The sequence below is a fragment of the Chroicocephalus ridibundus genome, chromosome 2 (assembly GCF_963924245.1).
Source record: "Chroicocephalus ridibundus chromosome 2, bChrRid1.1, whole genome shotgun sequence".
NCBI lineage: Eukaryota > Metazoa > Chordata > Aves > Charadriiformes > Laridae > Chroicocephalus > Chroicocephalus ridibundus.
In genome coordinates, this window is record NC_086285.1 from 39,457,624 (window position 1) to 39,476,942 (window position 19,319).

At 37.6% G+C, this 19,319-nt stretch overlaps 1 protein-coding gene across 2 annotated transcripts in view; it reads right to left on the minus strand.

Annotated features, from left to right (window-relative positions):
- The window catches only part of DAZL (deleted in azoospermia like), a 48,362-nt gene extending 29,276 nt beyond the window's left edge, over nucleotides 1–19,086 (minus strand). The window contains exons 1-3 of one of the 2 annotated variants that reach the window (XM_063323907.1): nucleotides 18,840–19,086; nucleotides 10,474–10,702; nucleotides 7,158–7,230 (exon numbers count right to left, since the gene is read on the minus strand). The gene's annotated coding sequence lies outside the window, so the exon portion shown is untranslated. The remainder of the gene's footprint in view (nucleotides 1–7,157; nucleotides 7,231–10,473; nucleotides 10,703–18,839) is intronic. The other variant, XM_063323908.1, reaches the window with a different exon arrangement.
- Nucleotides 19,087–19,319: the final 233 nt, after the last annotated feature.

A 19,319-nucleotide genomic window follows, 5' to 3' on the forward strand; every position in this document is an offset into this window, starting at 1 on the left:
CATTTTGGAAGAGATTTTGAGAGGTTTGCTTTTTATTTCCCCTTTTCATTCACTTAATCACAGTGGAATCTTTTCTGTCAATTTTGAATTACTGTTCTATGACTATTTTTATATAAACTTGTATAATACTAAAGACAGTATCTGGGCCTTCTGTTGAACACACTTTGAACATTGGATCATCACTCTGCATGACTATGTGACACAGTGTAGTGTTGAGTAGAAATAGCTGAGTTAGCTCAAATCATGTTATTTGCAAATAAGCAGAAATGATCTAACCAAGTTGATGCAGAGCTCTGAATAATTACTGCTGTACCTGGAAGACACAAATGGTGAGGTAGGGACTCTGATTTGGATTAGGAGGGAGACTGCTCAAAGAAGACTGAACCCTATAAAACTCAAGTTCTTTTAGAAAAGGTTGAAGTTCAGTGATTTGGCAACATTGACAGCCCTCTGGTATTTCCCGCTGCCTTACAAGGCTGTACATGAGCCTGTAGGAGTCTGACATTCCACGTGTCCTGCACAGTAGTCCTTGCTCTGACAGCCCCAGTAAGCGTTTCTGCATACATATTGTTTCCACACATATAAATAGCTCATTGTTGCTGAAGCTAAATTGCCTCTAGTTCCAAGCCAAGCTGCTTATAGTTGTTTGGTCACTTCTGTCATACTATAGGATCTGCAGTAAGTATCCTGATAGATGTCACGTGCATTTAGTGCAGGATACTGACTTCGTGTCGTATGAACAGTTCTGTCACTCTGATCCTTGCATATGACTGGGCCTTGGAAACAAATCTTGATATCTTACTAGTCATCCTGTCTCACATTTTTATGATATTGACATCTCAAGCATTCAGAAATCATAGTTTAGGTCACAAGCAATCATTATGTCGCTTAAAAATCAGAAGCTTGAGAAAGACACACATTTCAGGTTCTTTTTATCTGCTTTATTGTCTTCCAGTGCTTTGGATTTGCATTTTCCAGCTTTTTTTAGCAACCAAAAATTAGAAAAAATTTCTGCCAAAACCAAGTGTTCAAAATAATATATTAGGCCTCCAAAAAGAATCGATTTTAGAATTATGACATTGTAGAAAAATACTTTGGCATAGGTTTCTGGGTGGGTGTCAAGCTTTTGCTGTGCATGTGCTTTGTATTTTGGGGGCCTAAATAGCTAATAATCAGACTGGAAAGTGGTGCGGGTTGTTTTTTGGTTTTTGGGGGTTTTTTTGTTTGGTTGGTTTGTTTGTTTGTTTTTTGGGTTTTTTTGTTGGTTTTTTTTTAATTGAGAAATTTAGCATTCATATGGTTCTGTTAGCTTGAAGAACAATAAATGTACCACTTGTGATAAAACACTGCATCTGTTACTCTACTGCATTTTCTTTTGATTCGTCTACTTAATATCTGGCTTATCTGCTTTGCAGTAGTGCAAGGGGATCTGAAAATGCCCATATGAAGCCCTAGTGAGAAGAAATTTGTTAATTTCAGAGAATAAAAATAAGGTTTGCAAAGTGAATGATGTCCTTTATGTATGTTAAGGTACAATTTCTGTTGCAGAAACTAAGCTCTATCTACGTGTAGTTATTATACTCACTGTGATGATAAATGTTCTAGAGGTGCCTGAAATAAAGACAGAAACAGTTACACTTGAATTTAATGTTCATGTCCAGAAAGGAATAGCTGGCAGATGCTCGGTACTCAGTATTGTTGACCTGTGTGACATTTTACTTTGACCTTGTGTAGTCTGCACTAAAGCATTGGAAAAGTAGCTCTTTCACTTTAACAGCTAATTATGTAGGTCAGAGACAGAAAAGACTTAGTAGGTCAGGATGCTCTTAGTTAAGAAAAGGAAATAGAAAAGCATAAAACATATAAAGAATTGTATAATAAAAGTCTTGGAACATGATTTTAAAACTAGTAGCTCTCAAGCGTTTTCAGCCCTAAGTCTATATGAGCTATTCACTGAGAGTGCTAATATTTCTATGACAGTTTCATCAGGCACTGAACACATAGCTTGCCACACTTACAGTCCAGCATTAAAATGAGCTGAGATCCTTGACTACAATGTTAAAATAACACTGTTGGAAGTGGTGCTACTCAGGCAATTACTGATGGACTTTTGCCTAAAAAAAAATAAAATTAAAAAGTTACGTTAGTGGTTCAGTTAACATGACTGTTGTTCTGCATTTCCCATTCATTATAAACCTGTATTTTCTTAATTATAAAAATAAAGGGATGCCCTGATCTGCACAGCCTGTTTGGGCAGTTGTAGCTCAGTCTTTGTCATCTTCCTCCCAAGCCCTCCCAGGCAGGTCCTGACAAGATCACATTGATGAGGAAGCAATGAGAGAGAGAAAGAGGTACCCTTATACCTAGTCCTTGTTAAAAGGTTTGATACTTGGCAATATGATTTTGTGTTTTGATATCAATATTGTGAAGGATTCAAAGAATATTGCCTCCAGCAGGTGTGGAGAATGTTAAAAAAATGCAAGACTAAATATTCTGCATCAGTTTTTAAGAGGGGAAGAAACTGAAATGAAATCCCAAGAAAATGAGAAAAGAAAGAAGTGTTGGAATATGTTTTTCATTCGGTGAGAACTGATGCAGTTTTGAATACCAAATCAGTATTGTAATGGGTAAATAAGATAGTCTTATACATTTTAATTTTTTGTTGCTCTTACCTTGCAGTTCAACTTAAAATTCTTGAAATGTTTGCAATAAGCTGCGAAAACCCTCTAGTGATAGTATTTACAGTAAATTATTTTTGTGGCAATGTCTGCTTTTTTTTAAATCCTGTTTGTATAGACCACACCTAGTAAACATGGCACACAGGAGGCCAGGGACCTCCTGCAGTATGAATACCAACAAGCATCTCTTCTCCATAAACTGTGGATCAGTTTTCAACTGAAAACAAAAAGTATCATCTTGATTCTGAACTTTCTAATGCTAACAGCTGGATTATAAAGACTGGGTGTTCTGTATGACAACCTGACAATGCTTGGAAAAAGCCAATTTTAATCACATGCCTAATTGATGGTTGAGCTTTAATGAATATCTGATTCAAAATGTCGCTGCTGATAACTTGGGCCACTTCACGAAAAATATCCTGTCAAAAGCATCCAGCATTCGGAAACTGTGGGGAGGGTTGGTCTGTCTGTTTTTAATGAGACTCAAAAGAGTCACTTTGATTTGGGTAGCAAAGGTAATGAGTTTGAGTTCAAAACTGGATTTGGAATTGAAAGACAACCCATACACTCTTGTATTGAACGATAATGTGAAAATAATATTGGAGAGTCTGACCTAAGCAAAGTGATGCTGAGCTAATGAGACGTAGTTCCTCCAGAGTTGTTGTGCAAAGTTAACCGTTCCCTCCTACAGTAAACACTGCAGTACCTACACTGTACAAGTCCTGGAATATTTTTGCATAAGGTGAATAGAAGATATGGGAATATATTTTAACTGTGTGATTTAATTTTTTTGTTTAGAGAACTGGAAAGTTTCTGTGTTTGTCTTCTTTTCTTTTTTTATCGCATCCGTAAATGACCTGTGAATTTCAAATTGAGATAGGTGCTTAATTTTTAAGTTTTTTTTGTAGGTTTGTTTCTAAAAATATTTTCACCACATAAGAAATGAGTGAACGACCTGTTTCAATAACAGGATTGTTATGCTACTACACTGCTTCATAAACTACAAGTATTTATTTATACCCACTATGGAGTGTCTGTTTATAACCAATGCTAAGTAGTCCATGGAAAAATTAAGTTTCTTCAGCCTTAATTAAAGTAGAACTACCAGAATTTCACTTACAGTAGTCAGGGACTTCTTACTATTTACGATTTACTTAAGCAGAATGAATTTTTATTCCTACTTGTTATCATTCAGAAATACTGAGCTGACTTTAAACTACTAGATGTGTTTTACCATTGTTTTTAAACAATTAAGCTGAAGCACCTCATTTTTATGAGATGTCTACACTCGAGGTTTCTGTCATTAACATGTGTCCCTCGTTTAGATAAAGCTGTGTTCTTCTTATTATGTTCCTTGCAGAAATGATAGTTTTACTGCAGTGGTACAAACCTAGTGTGTCTATGCTGGAAGCGCTTTGATTTCATTGACTGATACTCTAATACTGATGAACTGTAGATAGAACAGTTATTCCACCTTGAATTAATTTCCTGTATAGAATAGGTCATATTTAAACCCTACATGCTGAGTAAATTTGTTCATCTTCATTAAATTAAAAGTGTGGTTTTAACCTGCATGATCTAAGTAGAGGAAGAACTATTTTTCAGAACTCCAGTCTGCATGGCTAAGAAGCTGAAAACCATTGGGGAGCTTCTGCTTTGCTAGTTCATGTGAGAAAAGTGGATTTTGTGCCTTCAGTAGAACTTGAGCTCATCTTAATTATCATGCCACTATACTACTAAGCTTACTGGGACAATGTTTTGACAACCCCTAAATATATTGTTATGCCAACACAAAATCTCTGATAGTTTGTCAGTGTTGTTTATGGGGGTGGTGTCCAGAAAGAAAGTGCTGCTGTCCTGCATTGTCACAAGGTGTGCAGCTATGCCAAATTAGGGGAGTGGTGGAAATTCTTCTAGTACAGATAGCTCTTAGGCAAATTAATTTGAGAATGTGAGGAAAAGATAAATGCCATGTTGTGTTTGGAACAAGGCTTCCAATTGCAGCTAAGCCCATACTATTCCAGTTTATTTGAAACTGAAATATTCAAATCATTAACATAAATGGTTTATGTAAACACCACCTATTAAAGCACCAGAAAAATGGTGCTAATTACAAAATTTATGGTTGGCTTTAACCAGCATTTGTGGTTTTAACTTAAAATTGAGGCTTGTTAAAAACCTGTATGGTACTAATAGTTCTGATGTTGATACTATGGTTACTGAGTAATCACATCGTTACTCAAGTAAGAGGAAATGGATTTTTGTCTCACTTGTGTATTCAGCTTTGCTGGGTATTTTCCTTGGTGGCTTTTGTGAAATTGGGACATTACATACAGAATCTGAGTTGGATGCAACAATCCTCTGTTGCACAGATGCCATGACTGCTTTTTATTATATATAGTTAAGGAGAAAAAAAAATAAGTTTCAATTGTTTTATCTTAGTGTTTTCAGACATAGTTTATTTGCTAGATTGTAGTTTTTATTAGCTCCTCCAAAAGTTTTGAAACTCTTTCCACACATTTCCAGCCGACTTAAGCCCATTCACTGCTCTAAGCCTGTGTATAAGCTACTTTCATAACTACGTGAAATAAACTCTTCTGTAAATCAAATCAGTGACAAATGAGTGCTACTCAAATCAGAAGCAGAAGAATCCTATTTTCTGAAACTATTCAAGAAGAAAATTGATGGTCAGGGTGTAATTTTAAGGTAGCTCCATTTTGCGTATGGAAGACAAGCTCAGGGCTTGTTTACTCACCATGTAGCGTCTGCTAAGAACACAAGAATGAGAGTGTGTGCGAGTGAAAGTGCTAACAACTCTGTCTACAGATAAATTAACTTGCAGAGTAGACTGCTTAAAAAACTACAGAAAAACTACATGAGCACTATGTTTTATAGTCTTCCAGCCAAGATTTTTGCTGTGCTAGATTATTTCTGTGCTAGAGCAGAAGTCAGGAAGGGGAACAAAAGCAACCTTGGTGCCCATTCTTAGCTGTGCCAAGGAATGGACAGACCAGTGTGGTCTGATCTCGCCCTTTGTTTCTGTAACATCCTCAGGAAGGGAAAAATGGCAGTACTGTCCAAAGACATCTCCGATGGAGGTATTAAAGCCTTTATCCTTCATATAAGATTACTTGATAGCACAAAATCTGAACTTTCACCTTTTCTCTGGCATCGTGATTATGGGCCTGATTTTCTATATTTTAGCCAGATTATTTTTTCACTGAATTTAGTGGGAGGATTACCCGAGTTAGAAGTTATACAGATGGATACTGGCATTACTCCTTCTGTTAGTAATTCAAGACTTAAACCATTACAATTTCACTGACTTCAGAGAAAGTACATTAAGATGTCCAGTAATAGTGTAGCTGAGAAAAGAATCGGTATTTGCATGTTTTCTACCATGTGGTACTACAGGAATCAAATCAAAAGAACATTGAATAACAAATCTACCTTTGCGTGTTCCTTCAGTTTTTTAACATATTACTTGAACATGGAAGGGTGGAGAGAGAAGCATTATGCAGTATAATCATTGAAGCATTTATATTTTTCTAGCTCATATGTATACCTCATGGGAGAGATGAAGACTTCTAATCTGTTGTCTCACTTACTCAATTTTTATGTTCTTTCAGCTGTTACAGTGCTAAGTTGTATTTTCATTTGGAATCAAGGTGTGCTTTAGCTAATTTATCTTTCTCGTTCTGTCTCATAAAATTCAAATGACTAGAAGTCACTGGATAGTCTTATGTGGGACCTTGTTTACACAGGAGAGTTTTATTCATGGTGATGTCAATGGCGTTACATTGCAATGACCTTAGCAACTCAGGAATTATGAAAAGATTCAAAAAGTTCTGGGGATGAAATGTTTCAATAATAGTATTTTCAGGCTTTTCCTAGAGATCATCAAGGGAATTCTGAACTGAGATACTATGCTGTATCTTAGCCACAACCTCATGACAGGTCAATGGTAAAGATATGAAATGCTTCTAAAAGAAAAAGAACCATCTAATTGTGATTCCTTGCTTTTTGACGAGCTGCCCACATCTTTGTCGTAAGCCATCGCTTCTGCTAGCTGAAGACTTGGAGACGAGTATTGCTTTTGATATGAGAACTTGTTAAAAGCCAAGAGCTTTTCTCAGGGGAAAAAGGCTACCTGAATTCCAAAGGTTTAATGAATCATGGACTTGAAATAAGCACTCAGCTTTACAATCTTGTCTTCAGTTGTCTTCCTAGTACCAAGAATGCTTGACCTATTAACCTTGCAGGAGACACCACAATTGGTAAATATTTCTTTTTGAATTACATTTGTCTTACACCTTACAACTACAGTTGGGTTGCTTTTGTCAGGTGCAAGTTGACATGATTACATTAAGTGGATGTGAGTCAGTAATCTTTCTGAATATGATCCTTGCATTGTAAAAATAGGGACCGTTAGGAGCCCAGTTAAGAACTTACCGCAACGATAAGAATTTAATAGTTTACCTCACCAACCCCAATCCTTTTAGCAGTCAGTCTGGTTCCTCTTCCTGCTGCCTCTCTGTAACATTTGTCATACCTGATTTTTAAAAGTCACCATAAAAAATATTTACGAAGTGCCTTGCAAAGAGCTAGACAGTACCTGAAGTAAATGTCAAAGTGTTATCATAGAAAACATTAAAACATTCATCAAATGCAGTAGTTTTTTTTTTCTAACTATGAAGTAGCATATTTTCAATGCTACAATATTTAAGGTGGTATCTTTGCAAACCTGAGGCCTGGGGAAATGTATAAGAGCAGACACAAATTTGTAATCCTGAACATACTGACAAATCATTGCAAGATGACATTTTATTTTATGGTATTTCACTTCTCCTCAGCTTCCCAAGAGATTAAAATGTAATGTTATGTCCACAAATTCTTTAAAGCCTCTCTCAGACTGTTCTACTAGTCCAAGTCAGAGATGGCCTTATCATTTATTTTCAGAAGAAATAGCTATGACATTTCAGTCATTCAGAATGTCAGGTGGGCAACATCAAAGCATATTTCCTGGACTTCTCTCAGCCTCCTTAAGAAGAACCTTCTCAGCCTTCATTCACAGAGATCAGCATCACATTTTCCAGTGTAAAAGTATATGTATATTTGCAAATGCTATTACGATCCGCAGAATTAATGACTTAGTGGCATAATGACTTCATGACTTACAAGCTTTGTAATCATCTTGTTGCAAGACCACTTGCAAAAGATGCAATTGCAGTTGTCCCTTATATCTCTGAAAGCTCTGACAAATAATTTAGTACCTTGATGCACAATAGTTGACAAATCACAATGACTGAACCATTTGTGGGCTTCCGGAGTTAGACAAGTATCTTAAGAAGTGGAGCAAGCAATAGGTATAGAACTAAGAACAATAAACTATCTATCTGTTTTGATTGTTGAAAGATCTTGCAGAAACTGATCAATTAATTTCTTACCTCTGTAACTGTGCCAATGATACCACAGCCGTTATTGCCAACATTTAGTGTTGTTTGCGCATAAGAAAGTACTTGAAGGCAGTTTCTGAGCAGCCCTCTGGTTTAAGTGCTGGCAGCAAATGCTCTAAAAAACACAATCTTTAGCAAATCTGCAGTCACGTGAATGAAAACTGGTAGTCCGTATGGATGGCAGTGCCTGAAGTAGCAAATAATCTTTGATTATGTTATGATGGGGGATGAAAAAAAGTAAAGAAGTTCTGCAGAGTCTATTATGTCATTCAGTTTTGTGGTGGGGCAGGGAGGTTGTCATTGAGGTAGTGAATGCAACTGTATGGCTGTCAAGAATACAAGGAAAGTATCAAAAATAGTAATAAAAACATAAATGCTGCTTTGTGATTGCATAGTAGTGTCATAAACTGTAACCATTCTTGAAGTTTTCAGGTTGGTTTAAGGACTAGGTATATGCAATCTTAGGTGGCAGCATATAAGGAAAAAATGACACAGAGAAAAAATATTTAGAGGAAGACTGTTGAAGAGTAAACATGTGACATTTACCATGCCAGTGACATGCTGTAATCATTAATTTTATTTCTTTGTTTTTTTTCAGTTATTATAGTAGACATTTGAATACATCAGTTTTAAAGAAAGACCCTAGCCTGGAAATACCATCTCTGCAGAAAAATTATTATGCTATACAGCATTTCTTGTAAGTGGCTACATATCCCAATCTCTAGGTCTTAACAGCAAGCCAAGTTCATGAATGTTAAATCCACACATATATCCTATATTCATGCTACTGAGAGGAGGAGAGAGAGCAATGCATTAGTGAATGCAATGAGGAAAAAAAGGTCAAGCTATGAAAACTAACAGGATGCCTACCAAGGTACTGGAAACCATGAGATTGTGCTCAGGAGGTAAACACTGGGCCACATCTGGAATTGCATCTTTCAAATTAGAGAAGCTGAATGGAGTTATAATAATGTGTATCCAAGTATTTTCAACAGGAAAGGTCACGGAAATAGGGGCATACTACCAAAAAACAAAAAGCTAATGTAAAGCAGTGAGGCAAACAGGAGAGAGATCTTCTCCTTGTCCCTATTACGAGTTGATAGAATGTGTCTGTTTTAAGAGAATGTTAAAATAATTTTATTTTCTGAAAAGTATCACAAAATTGATCATTTTCTCAAACAATGAGTATCTGGCACTGTCCTGGATCCTGTCTTCTGTTGTTAAAATTTGTGTCAAAATTTATCCTGAGCAGAGATTATTCTCCCTCTGTGGCAGCTACTACTGCAATTGTCAGAGGCAGAGTCTGGGGAGAACATGAGCCATTGGCTGGAGCCAGAAAGGCATTTCTTATACTCCCAATCACTAAATCCAACAGAATGGTGGGAGATCCTTTCCTGAAGGTAAGCGCAAGGGTGGGGGTGAGAGAGTAGTAACACAAGACAGGACAACTGTGATAGAAACATTTACATCACATTAGATGTAATATGAGATCAGACCTTCGCGCTACTACAGCACTACTCTTTTGAGTTTGAACCAAGTTAAAGCAATCTGATGGCTGCCAAAAAAAAAAAGACAAAATATTACGACCATATATTGGAACAACTTCAGTGTTTTTACCCAGCACTATAAAGGCAAACAAAGTAAACATCTGTCATATGTAAATTTTTACTTTAAAAAAGAAAATGTCACAGAAGCTCATACTATACACATGCATATATGCAAGGGTAAACTTAATTCATTCCACTGAAGTGGATTCACAAGGGATTTTAACCAATGCTCATACCAATACGTAGAACAGCATCGGAGGATTTCAGGGTTTTGAATATTTGAATATTTCTTTCTGTACACCAGAAAGAAGATATGGGTGAGATGTATGTTCTTTGTCTTATATCTTTGAGAAATCCTTTGGAGCTTAGGAATTACACAAAATGCTTTTCTCATAGGAGGTAGGAGGATGCAGAATGCTTTTCATCTGGCCCTGAGTAAAAGAATGTTTAAGAAATTCCTGAAGGAAAATATTATAGACTTCTCTCTGTTCTTTTTTATTATTTTTAAGAGGGTAAGTGTGGTTTTAAAAGTAGACATTCCATTCACCTAAAAGATATGTTTTATAGTTGTGTGTGGCTTTGGTTTTTTTAGGAAATTCTACTATTGTGTTATTTGTGATTCAAACATCAAAATCTTTGTTTAAAAAGTATTGTTCACATCAGTGGGCCCAAATTCTTTTTAACGCTCATAGATTTGAGAGCACTCGCTGATCTCAGCATTGATGTAAGCAGTTATTATGCAGATCACCCCCTTTTAACTCTACCACTTTATCACACCTCACAGCTTCTTACCTGCTTCAGTCCTGAAAAATGAGACTTACTTTCTCTGGAATGCCTTTAAATAGCAAACTTTTATATGTGCTCAAAATCAACCGTGTAATTTAGCAGCAAGGAAGAAAAGGAGAAGGAGAGTTAAAACAGGAGTTTTAATATCTTGAAAAACACGTGACTGTTCAAACATTGGTGCTGTAGTTTATTGCTTTTCCTCATCTCTGCTACTTGTTCCTTGATTTGTGTTCATCTGAAAAGGAGAGAAATAGGTGGTACGTATCATAGACTCATTTGATTTCTCTTGCTATTGAAATGAATACGAAACTATTATCATCTTCCTGCAATGCATTATTAATTTCTTTATAAACAAATCATATTGCATTTTAGGAACTAAACTATGTCATTTTTATATGAATGCCTGGATTTTTAAAACCGATTTTAAAAACTGATCTAGTTGCTTTCTTTTCCACTTGCTTTTAAAATTTAGTCTGAAGAAAGGCAGAACAGGTTAAAGGATGTGAGAGCTGTTCAAACTTGGAGAATATGATCAAATTTACTCTAGACGAACAGTTCCCAGCTATTATAGGCAGTTTTTGCAACTTCCCCCATCCCACCCTGTGCATCTGCAATGTCTTCTCTCTTCTCTAGACATGAGGTGCTGCAGATCTGGGGAACAGGGAATGAGTGAGCAGCAGAACTGGTAGGGCTATATACCAGGGTTTCTCCTCCTTGCTCTTCAGGTGAGCCTTACTACTGTCTGGAAGAGAAGAGCAGTGCTGAGGGCCTTAGGGATGGGTGTAGGAGAGTCAGAGACACAGCACTACCTTCCTGTTCTCAGCCTGTGAACCTACAGGATATTAAGAGATGAGAATTAAGAGGCACCAACAGCTACATTGAAAGGAAATAATTGGCTTCATGACTAATGAGGTTGTGGGATCACAGAATCACAGAATCTTCAGAGTTGGAAGGGACCTCTAGACATCATCTAGTCCAACTCCCCTGCTAAAGCAGGATTGCCCAGAGCACATCACTCGGGACTGCATCCAGGCGAGTCTTGAAAGGCTCCAGAGAAGGGGACTCCACAACCTCCCTGGGCAGCCTGTTCCAGTGCTCTGTCACCCTCACCGTAAAGAAGTTTTTCTGTGTATTTGAACGGAACTTCCTATGTTCCAACTTGTGCCCGTTGCCCCTCGTCCTGTCACTGAGAACCATTGAAAAGAGTCTGGGAGATACGATGTATCTTGCCATTTGAAATGGATTTGACGTTGTTCCATGTTGCAAGCAAACAATAGAGTCGAGTCTAGAGGCAGAGCGAAAAATGACTCTCAAAGATGAGTTCTCAGTATTTTGCTTCAAACTGAGAGGGAATTTTAAGTTAGGTTCCAGCAGAGTCTGTCCTAAGGTCATTTCTATTTAATATTATAATTAAGCACTTGGATAGTGGAAAGGAGAATGTGCTTACAAAATCTATGAGTAAGAGCAAGCTGGAAGAGAGGGCAAGCACTGTGAAGGGCAGAACTATCTTAACAAATTGGAATCACGGTCCACAATCAGCAGGATAAATTCATGTACTAGATCTGGAAAATCAAGACTTATGAAGCAAAAATCAGAAGCAAATGAGGAACGACCATCTGTCAGTTATTCAGCAGAAGGAATCTAGAGCTTATTCTGGATAGCAAGATAAATATAAGACAAATACAATATAAATAAGCAAGATAAATATGATAGTCTCACAAAAGTGAAACAATGTGGTTTTGGGGAGATATTTGCAGGAAGGTCATGAATGAGATAATGAAGCAAATTATTCTGATATGCTCCGCACTGGTGAGACCTCGGCTGGAACGCTGTGTCTGGGTTTTGCACCAGACTCTAAAAAGATGTAGACAAACTATAGGAGGTGCAGAAGAGATCAACAGAAATGAAGCCATCAGTCTGGATGGTTTCCCAAGGTCTCAGCTAGCCCTACATTTCTGTGAAATAATCTTTGAAAGTTTTATATTCTGTTTGCCAGAGGTACTTTGCATATTGTAGTTCTGTAACTTTCCCGTTTTCACCAAGATTCTATGTTTGTAAGAGCCAGTTGCAACTGTTTGAAACATGAAATACTGATTTAGTTGAAATTGGTGTGAGTTTTAATACTGACTTCACCGAGACCCTGATTTGGCCTGAGGTGGTTATCAAAATACAACATTTACTTCTCAGTTTTGTTTTGTACTGTATTTTCGTTCTGAAGTTTATAGTAAACATTAGCTGTGCATAAAAGTAATTATTGTTACCAGCATGAAGGAATAATTGGGACTATATATAGTGTATATATATGCTATATGTATACATATACTATACTGTAGTGTATATATATATGTACTATATATAGTATATATAGTGTGCGTATATATATACAGTATATATACTATATATGTGTATACATATAGTGTATATATATATATACCTTGAATATGGTTGTCTTTTTGCCCTGGCAATGTTTGCTATGCCCTGAATTTAATCTCTTGTGAAACAATGATCAATAGCTACTTTTTGAGGATTAATTCTTGTTTGTATGGATTTGAATAAGAATTATGCTAAATGTTTTTCTACAGTGATGTAATTTGTTACATTTTCTATAACCATTCTTTATTGTTTCAAATCCATTAGAAGGTGAAGTAAATTCATAGTTAAGATTAGGAATGCACTCAGCTGTTCAACAGCACTTGGTAGGTTACAACTGTCACGATTCCAGGAATTATAATTTGGAGATTTATATGGGTGGAGAAATGGGCTGACAGGAACCTCATGAGGTTCATCAAGGGGAACTGCAAAGTTCTGCACCTGGGGAGGAACAACCCCAGACACCCCCAATATATGCTGGGGCTGCCTGGCTGGAAAGCTGGAATGCAGCTTGAGAGATAAGGACCTGGTGGACACCCAAGTTGACCATGAGCCAGCAGTGTGCCCTTGTGGCAAAGGCGGACAAAAGTATCCTGGACTGCATTAGAAGAAGTATTACCAACAAGTTGAGGGAGGTGATCCTTTACCTGTGCTCTGCACTGGTGAGGTCACGCCTGGAGTACTGCGTCCAGTGCTGGGCCCCCCAGTGCAAGAGAGACATGGACATACTGGAGAGAGTCCGACAAAGGGCCACTAAGATGCTGAAGGGATAGGAGCATCTCTCCTTTGAGGAAAGGCTGCAGAACCGGCACAGTTTAGCATGGGGAAGGGAAAGCTCAGGGAGGATCTTTTCAATGTATATAAAAACCTGAAGGGTGGGTGCACGGAGGGCAGAGCCAGGCTCTTGTCAGTGGTGCCCAGTGACAGGACTAGAGGCAATGGGCACCAGCTGAAACACAGGAGGCTCCATCTGACCATCAAGAAACGCCTTCTTACTGTGGGGGTGACTGAGCACTGGCACAGGTTGCTCAGGGAGGTTGTGGAGTCTCCACCCTTGGAGATATTCAAAAGCTGCTAGGACACAGAGCTGGATAATTGGCTCTAGGTGGCGCTGCTTGAGCAGGCGGGATGGACCAGATGACCTCCAGAGGTGCCTTCTGACCTCTGCCGTTATGGGATTCTGTGATTCTAAATATTGGTTGAAAGAATAGGGCGCTACAGAGCTAAACAATAGAAAATAGCAGAAAGCATATGGCTAAAATTAAAATGTGTTAGTTTTTGTACTTCTGTAAACAAAGAACCCTGAGTGCAATTATTACCTTGTGAGAATATTCATCCCATCAGTAATTATGTTGAGAGGTGTTTGGGAATGTTTCCATCTCCTAGATGTCCCTTTACTGTCCTTGCTTCTTTTACATCTAACATCCAGTTTAATCACTTGTCTTTTTCTTCTGAGCTTTACTCTGAAATTTATACTATCCCTTCCTGAATATAATACCTTTGTTTTATACTTAATTTTAAATAAAAGAATTGCATCCTTTTCGTAATAAGTCCTCATGCAGTACTATCTTTGAAAAATTAAGTATTTACTTTTCTGTTTGCTTTGCCAGACTCCTTTGAAGAAGGCCTTTATTTACTTTGGCACTACGTTTCCTAAAAATACCACCTTTGTAGTTTGTGTAACAGAATAAGATTGGTTATAGATTTCTTCGACATGTATATAAGACTAGAAGACAATACTCTTCATTCCATTAGACTATCTGCCTTCTTGTCATGGATCATTTAACACGTACTGTAGGATTCTCAGTGATTTTTAAAAACTTATTATTATTTTTGAAAAATTTAAGCAATATCAGGTTTTTGTTAGGGAGGTGTCTAATCTACTTCGGCTTCCTACTATTGCAGGCCTTTCTATATCCTTGTAAGGTTTCCTACTTAGAAATTCAAAGGCAGACAATTCTCCAAAGCTTAAAACTGTTTTACCTTGTGTTTTCTGAATAGAAGTCCCAGTCCGTAAATATAGTTGTCCTTGGGATTTTATTTTCCCTCTTTCACCATCTGAAGTTAACGTTGTACACCAGGCTACGAAGTGAGTGTGTATTTTTAGCTCAGGCTAAATGTCTCCATTCTGTTACCTTACAAACGCTTCTTTTCAAAGTTATCCTTAAGGGATTACTTAGTAAAGCTTTAATGTTACAAACTTTGTTCCAAGCAGAATTTACACACCTGAAAAGCAAACTGCAAATGTGAAAGTTCTGTGAAGTCTGCTGAATAACTTAAGAAGCTCAAACAAGCGGAGCATTTAGAACATGAACTACAAATCAGCCTTTTATCATTGCTTCTGTCACTCAAAAGACCTTTTCGGTCTTCTCAGGTACCTCCCTTAGAGATCCTTTGGGTTTGTTTGAAGACATATCTAGAGATCATAGAAAGATGCGATTACAGCAGATGTCAGCATCCCTAACCCAGATGAGTTGCCTGTTGCAATACAGGTGGGCACTGTGATCCCTGGCCTGCGTAAATGTCCTCTGCTCCGTGAGGGTGAAGTCTGTGCTGCTGCAACTTCACTGCTGTGGGTATTCAAACACCAAACTACCAATGAGTATGACAACCCTATTCCTTGGCTGCTGTGCAGACCTATCTTTTGCGTACGTGGAGTTAACCACACTATAATTGCATCTCTCCATCTAGCAACATGGAGAGGTTTTAAGTGTTTATACATTTGGGATATGTGGCTATTTGTTAGTTTGCCATTTACTAAGTTGCTGCTCACAGCTAGGCAGGTCCATGATCTGAAGGATTTGGCTGTTAACTGGGCTGTCGTAAAGTGAGGAAGAAATAGTGTGAAGCTAGTTTATATGTGATGCAAGAAGAACACTAAAGTATGCATTTTAATATCTAGCATGATGTTTCTTTTTCCATAGCTGATGGAGATATATTAGTGAAATATATAGAATTTCAATGTTGAATTTGCAGTTCACTTCGTCAGATAAATGTAAAATCTTCTTACAGCAATGTTTCTTTGCTTATCCTCTATGTATGCAATTTGCTGCATTTTGAAACTCATGTTTATCATAGAACTGAATGCATACTAAAATAAAACAGAACGTATCTGCATTCATCCGTCACCGTGATACTATCTTGTGCAGCTCCCCACTTTCCTTTCTGCCACCAATGCCATAGGACCTTGCTTTGCTATTTATTCACCCTCAGTATCTGGTCCTCGTCTCATAAATCATGTTGACAATGAGCTAAATACCAAATACATTCTGTCTTAACGTAAGATTGTGTTTTGCCCCTTGGGCAGTGTAGAAAATACATAAGAAAACACACATTTTAATTTCATAATTTTTCTTATTTTCTTTTTAATATTCCTATTTCGCACTGTGACTCTTACTTATTTTCTTAAATGCCTTGTTCAAGTATCACTTGATTCCCAGTTTTATTTCTTTAGTCTTGATCCACCCAACTCCTCTTAGCTTTCTACATCTGTGCCAATTTCCTCTTTGGTTCTTTTGGCCCTTTCAATGCCTATTCATATGCCTATTTATATTGACACTGGCGTTTTGACTTCCTTAAATTTGTGGGTATTAGTAATTCACTGGATTTGGAAGAATGATACACAGTTCTTCATTGGCTCACGTATTCTAAACCAAACTGCTTCCCTTGTCTGTTGGCACCAACGCACACATGGTTTACTTAAAAATTGGTTCTAAAGGAAAAAAAAAACGAAAATGGCTTCACAAAACAAAGTTTCAAGCATAGTGTATGTATAACTACCACCTATTAATACAAACTTATTCACCCCATAGGGGTGAGACCTCTCATGCAATTTATTTGACATACATTAAAATGGAAATTTAATTCTTATTACAGTAAGGATTTACTGCAAGGACTCAAACTGAGATTAAAAATGCTTATGATGTTCTGAGTGAATACAGATAATATACTCCTAAATAGAGCAAAATGTTCGCATGTATGTATATATTCATGTTTATATTTTGCATATTATTTGCAGCAGCTGAGCTTCTGTACTTCTGATTGTAGAATTTGTTCAATTGCCAGGGCAAATTGCTTGCTCTTTCTCTCTTCACTTGTAAAATGTGGATATCATTTATATTTGTAATACTATAAGAACTAATGTTAGTAAACCAAGGATAAATTATTAACCGTTGGCCTGATTACCATCTCATTAAATATCAATATAATTCCACTGAAAATGATTAGTCCCAATATTTGCTAATTTTTCTTAATTTCCTTGAACATGCCCCCCCTCCAATTTCTGTTATCCTTAGAAAATTCCACTGATATTTGTTCATTAAGCTTTAGTAAGTGATTTACAGTAAAAGTGATATGCTGTGTTTCTCTTTTTCTGGTGGTATCTATTAGTTTACTTGTATTATTGTAATATCAGGATAGCGCCAATGTTTTATGGTACGAATATATAGTGAAAGTACGGTCCTTTCCAAAAAGAGATGAAAATCTCGCATTGGTTCAGAATTCCATACTGACAAAGTATAAAAATTTTAAAATACAGTATGAGAATAAATCTGTAGGCACCTGGTTTAAAGTATACAATAATATCAGACAATATAGCCAAACTGCAGTACATCTGAAAATGTAAGTAATTGTTATTAATCTCCTATAGTAAGTCCTGGAAATTCCTAATCTTAATCATACCATAAATAGACAGTCATTCACTATATCCCAACTAACTTGTTGATCTCTTCTGCTTCGGCAATCAAAGATTGAGCTCTGCTTTGTTCAAGGAAATGTGATTTGTATATTCTTGGCATAACTAGATAACCTTAAACTCTATCATCAGTTTCTGATCCTAAAGGATATGTCCTGAAAGATATGGAATTTTGTTGTTTTACTTCAGCCTGATTGAGTACCTTTCATATATGATTATAAAATACACTTGCAAATATTCTTGAAAAAATGTTGCTAATATTGCAAAGTTAAGCATAAAAAATTACACAAAGTGTTGCTCACATTGTAGTAGAGCAATTGCCTTTAGCCATGTTACGTATGTGCACTATGACACAATTTTTAATTGCACAGTCACATTATTCCTTCACAAGGGTCATGCTGCAGTCGTGAGAAAAATGGGTGGTGCTTATTGGTGGGGAAGCATTTTATATTGCATTTCCTTCTAAGGGTTTGAGATACGGCCCTCTAGGTTATTGCTGAGCGTGCGTCAGTCTGTCGGTCAGCTTGCTTTTGAACCTCAGTTTGCTACCTAACTATGAACACATCTTTCACCTTTCAGAAGCCGAAGCTCTGGCACCCCAGGTTTGCAACTAGAAAACGTCCAGATGCCAAGTGTCAAAGAACAACCAGCATTCCTAAATGAGCCAGGGCCCCCAGCCATGTGCACATCTGATGCACAGATTAACAGTGAAAAGGCAGCTGGGAACAGCTTTTGAAACAGCTCTCGTCAGGGCAGCAGTATGTGATTTTTACATCATGGGACTCTCTCTTCTTGTAGTCTTCAGACTAATTAACCACACAGCTTTCCATTTCTGCAGCAAGCGAGAAAGGATGCTGCAGAAAACAGGCTCAGTTGCCACACTTACCCTGTGCCCTAAGCATTGTGGGGCTTATATGATCATGTAATTAGGGACTATATTAATATGAATATGGACAACAAGTGGAAATTAAGGCACCACAGGCAATCCCAATCCTGGCATTTCAAAACTTGTAAAAATGCTTTACTTTTTTGTATTAAAGACATTTTACTTTTTTTTTTTTTTTTAATGTGCCTGAGGTTTTATCAATGCATGTTGAATGAAAAGAAATGTCATCGCTGACATCTACAGAGGTCATCAGCAAAGCAGTAACTGCTATGTTAACTGTAGAAACTCCTGCCAACTCAAGCTGACAAGCCAGCTCATATCAGCGGAGCGGTTGTCATCTTTCACACAGGCCATTTCTAGCCTTGTTTCAAAGACAGTTGATAACAGCAGAGTAACAGTGAGAGCTCAGCAGTTTTGCCTCACCTTAAAATCGCTCTGATTTTCCTCCTTAGGTTGCCTTCCACAGCCCCAGGGCTCACGGCCTGTCCTCCTGCAGGGAGGGTGCAGGGTGGATAACCTCCATTCTGTTCTTCAACGGCTGTGCGTGCTCAGCATCCCAGCTGCTCGCCTGAAATCCAGTGAGTCATGTTCAGCATCGCCGTCGACTCCCCTTGCTTCTTCCAAACCGGCAGATATATTTAACGCTGCACACTGCAGTGCAGTGGATGTATAAATCACCTACTTATAGGTGCATATGCACAGGAACTGCGAGTATCCTAGTGGCAGCAGCATGGAGCCTCAGATAGGTTAATTTTTCTTGCCAAGAATTCTCCTTTTACAGGCTGGTCTGCTTCTGCTGCCTGGCTGTACACTTGGCTGCACCTCTTTAAAGTATCCTGAAAGAATATACATACCCAGTGCTGTGATGACAACCACCGTCAATGATTTTGTACCTCACAGAGA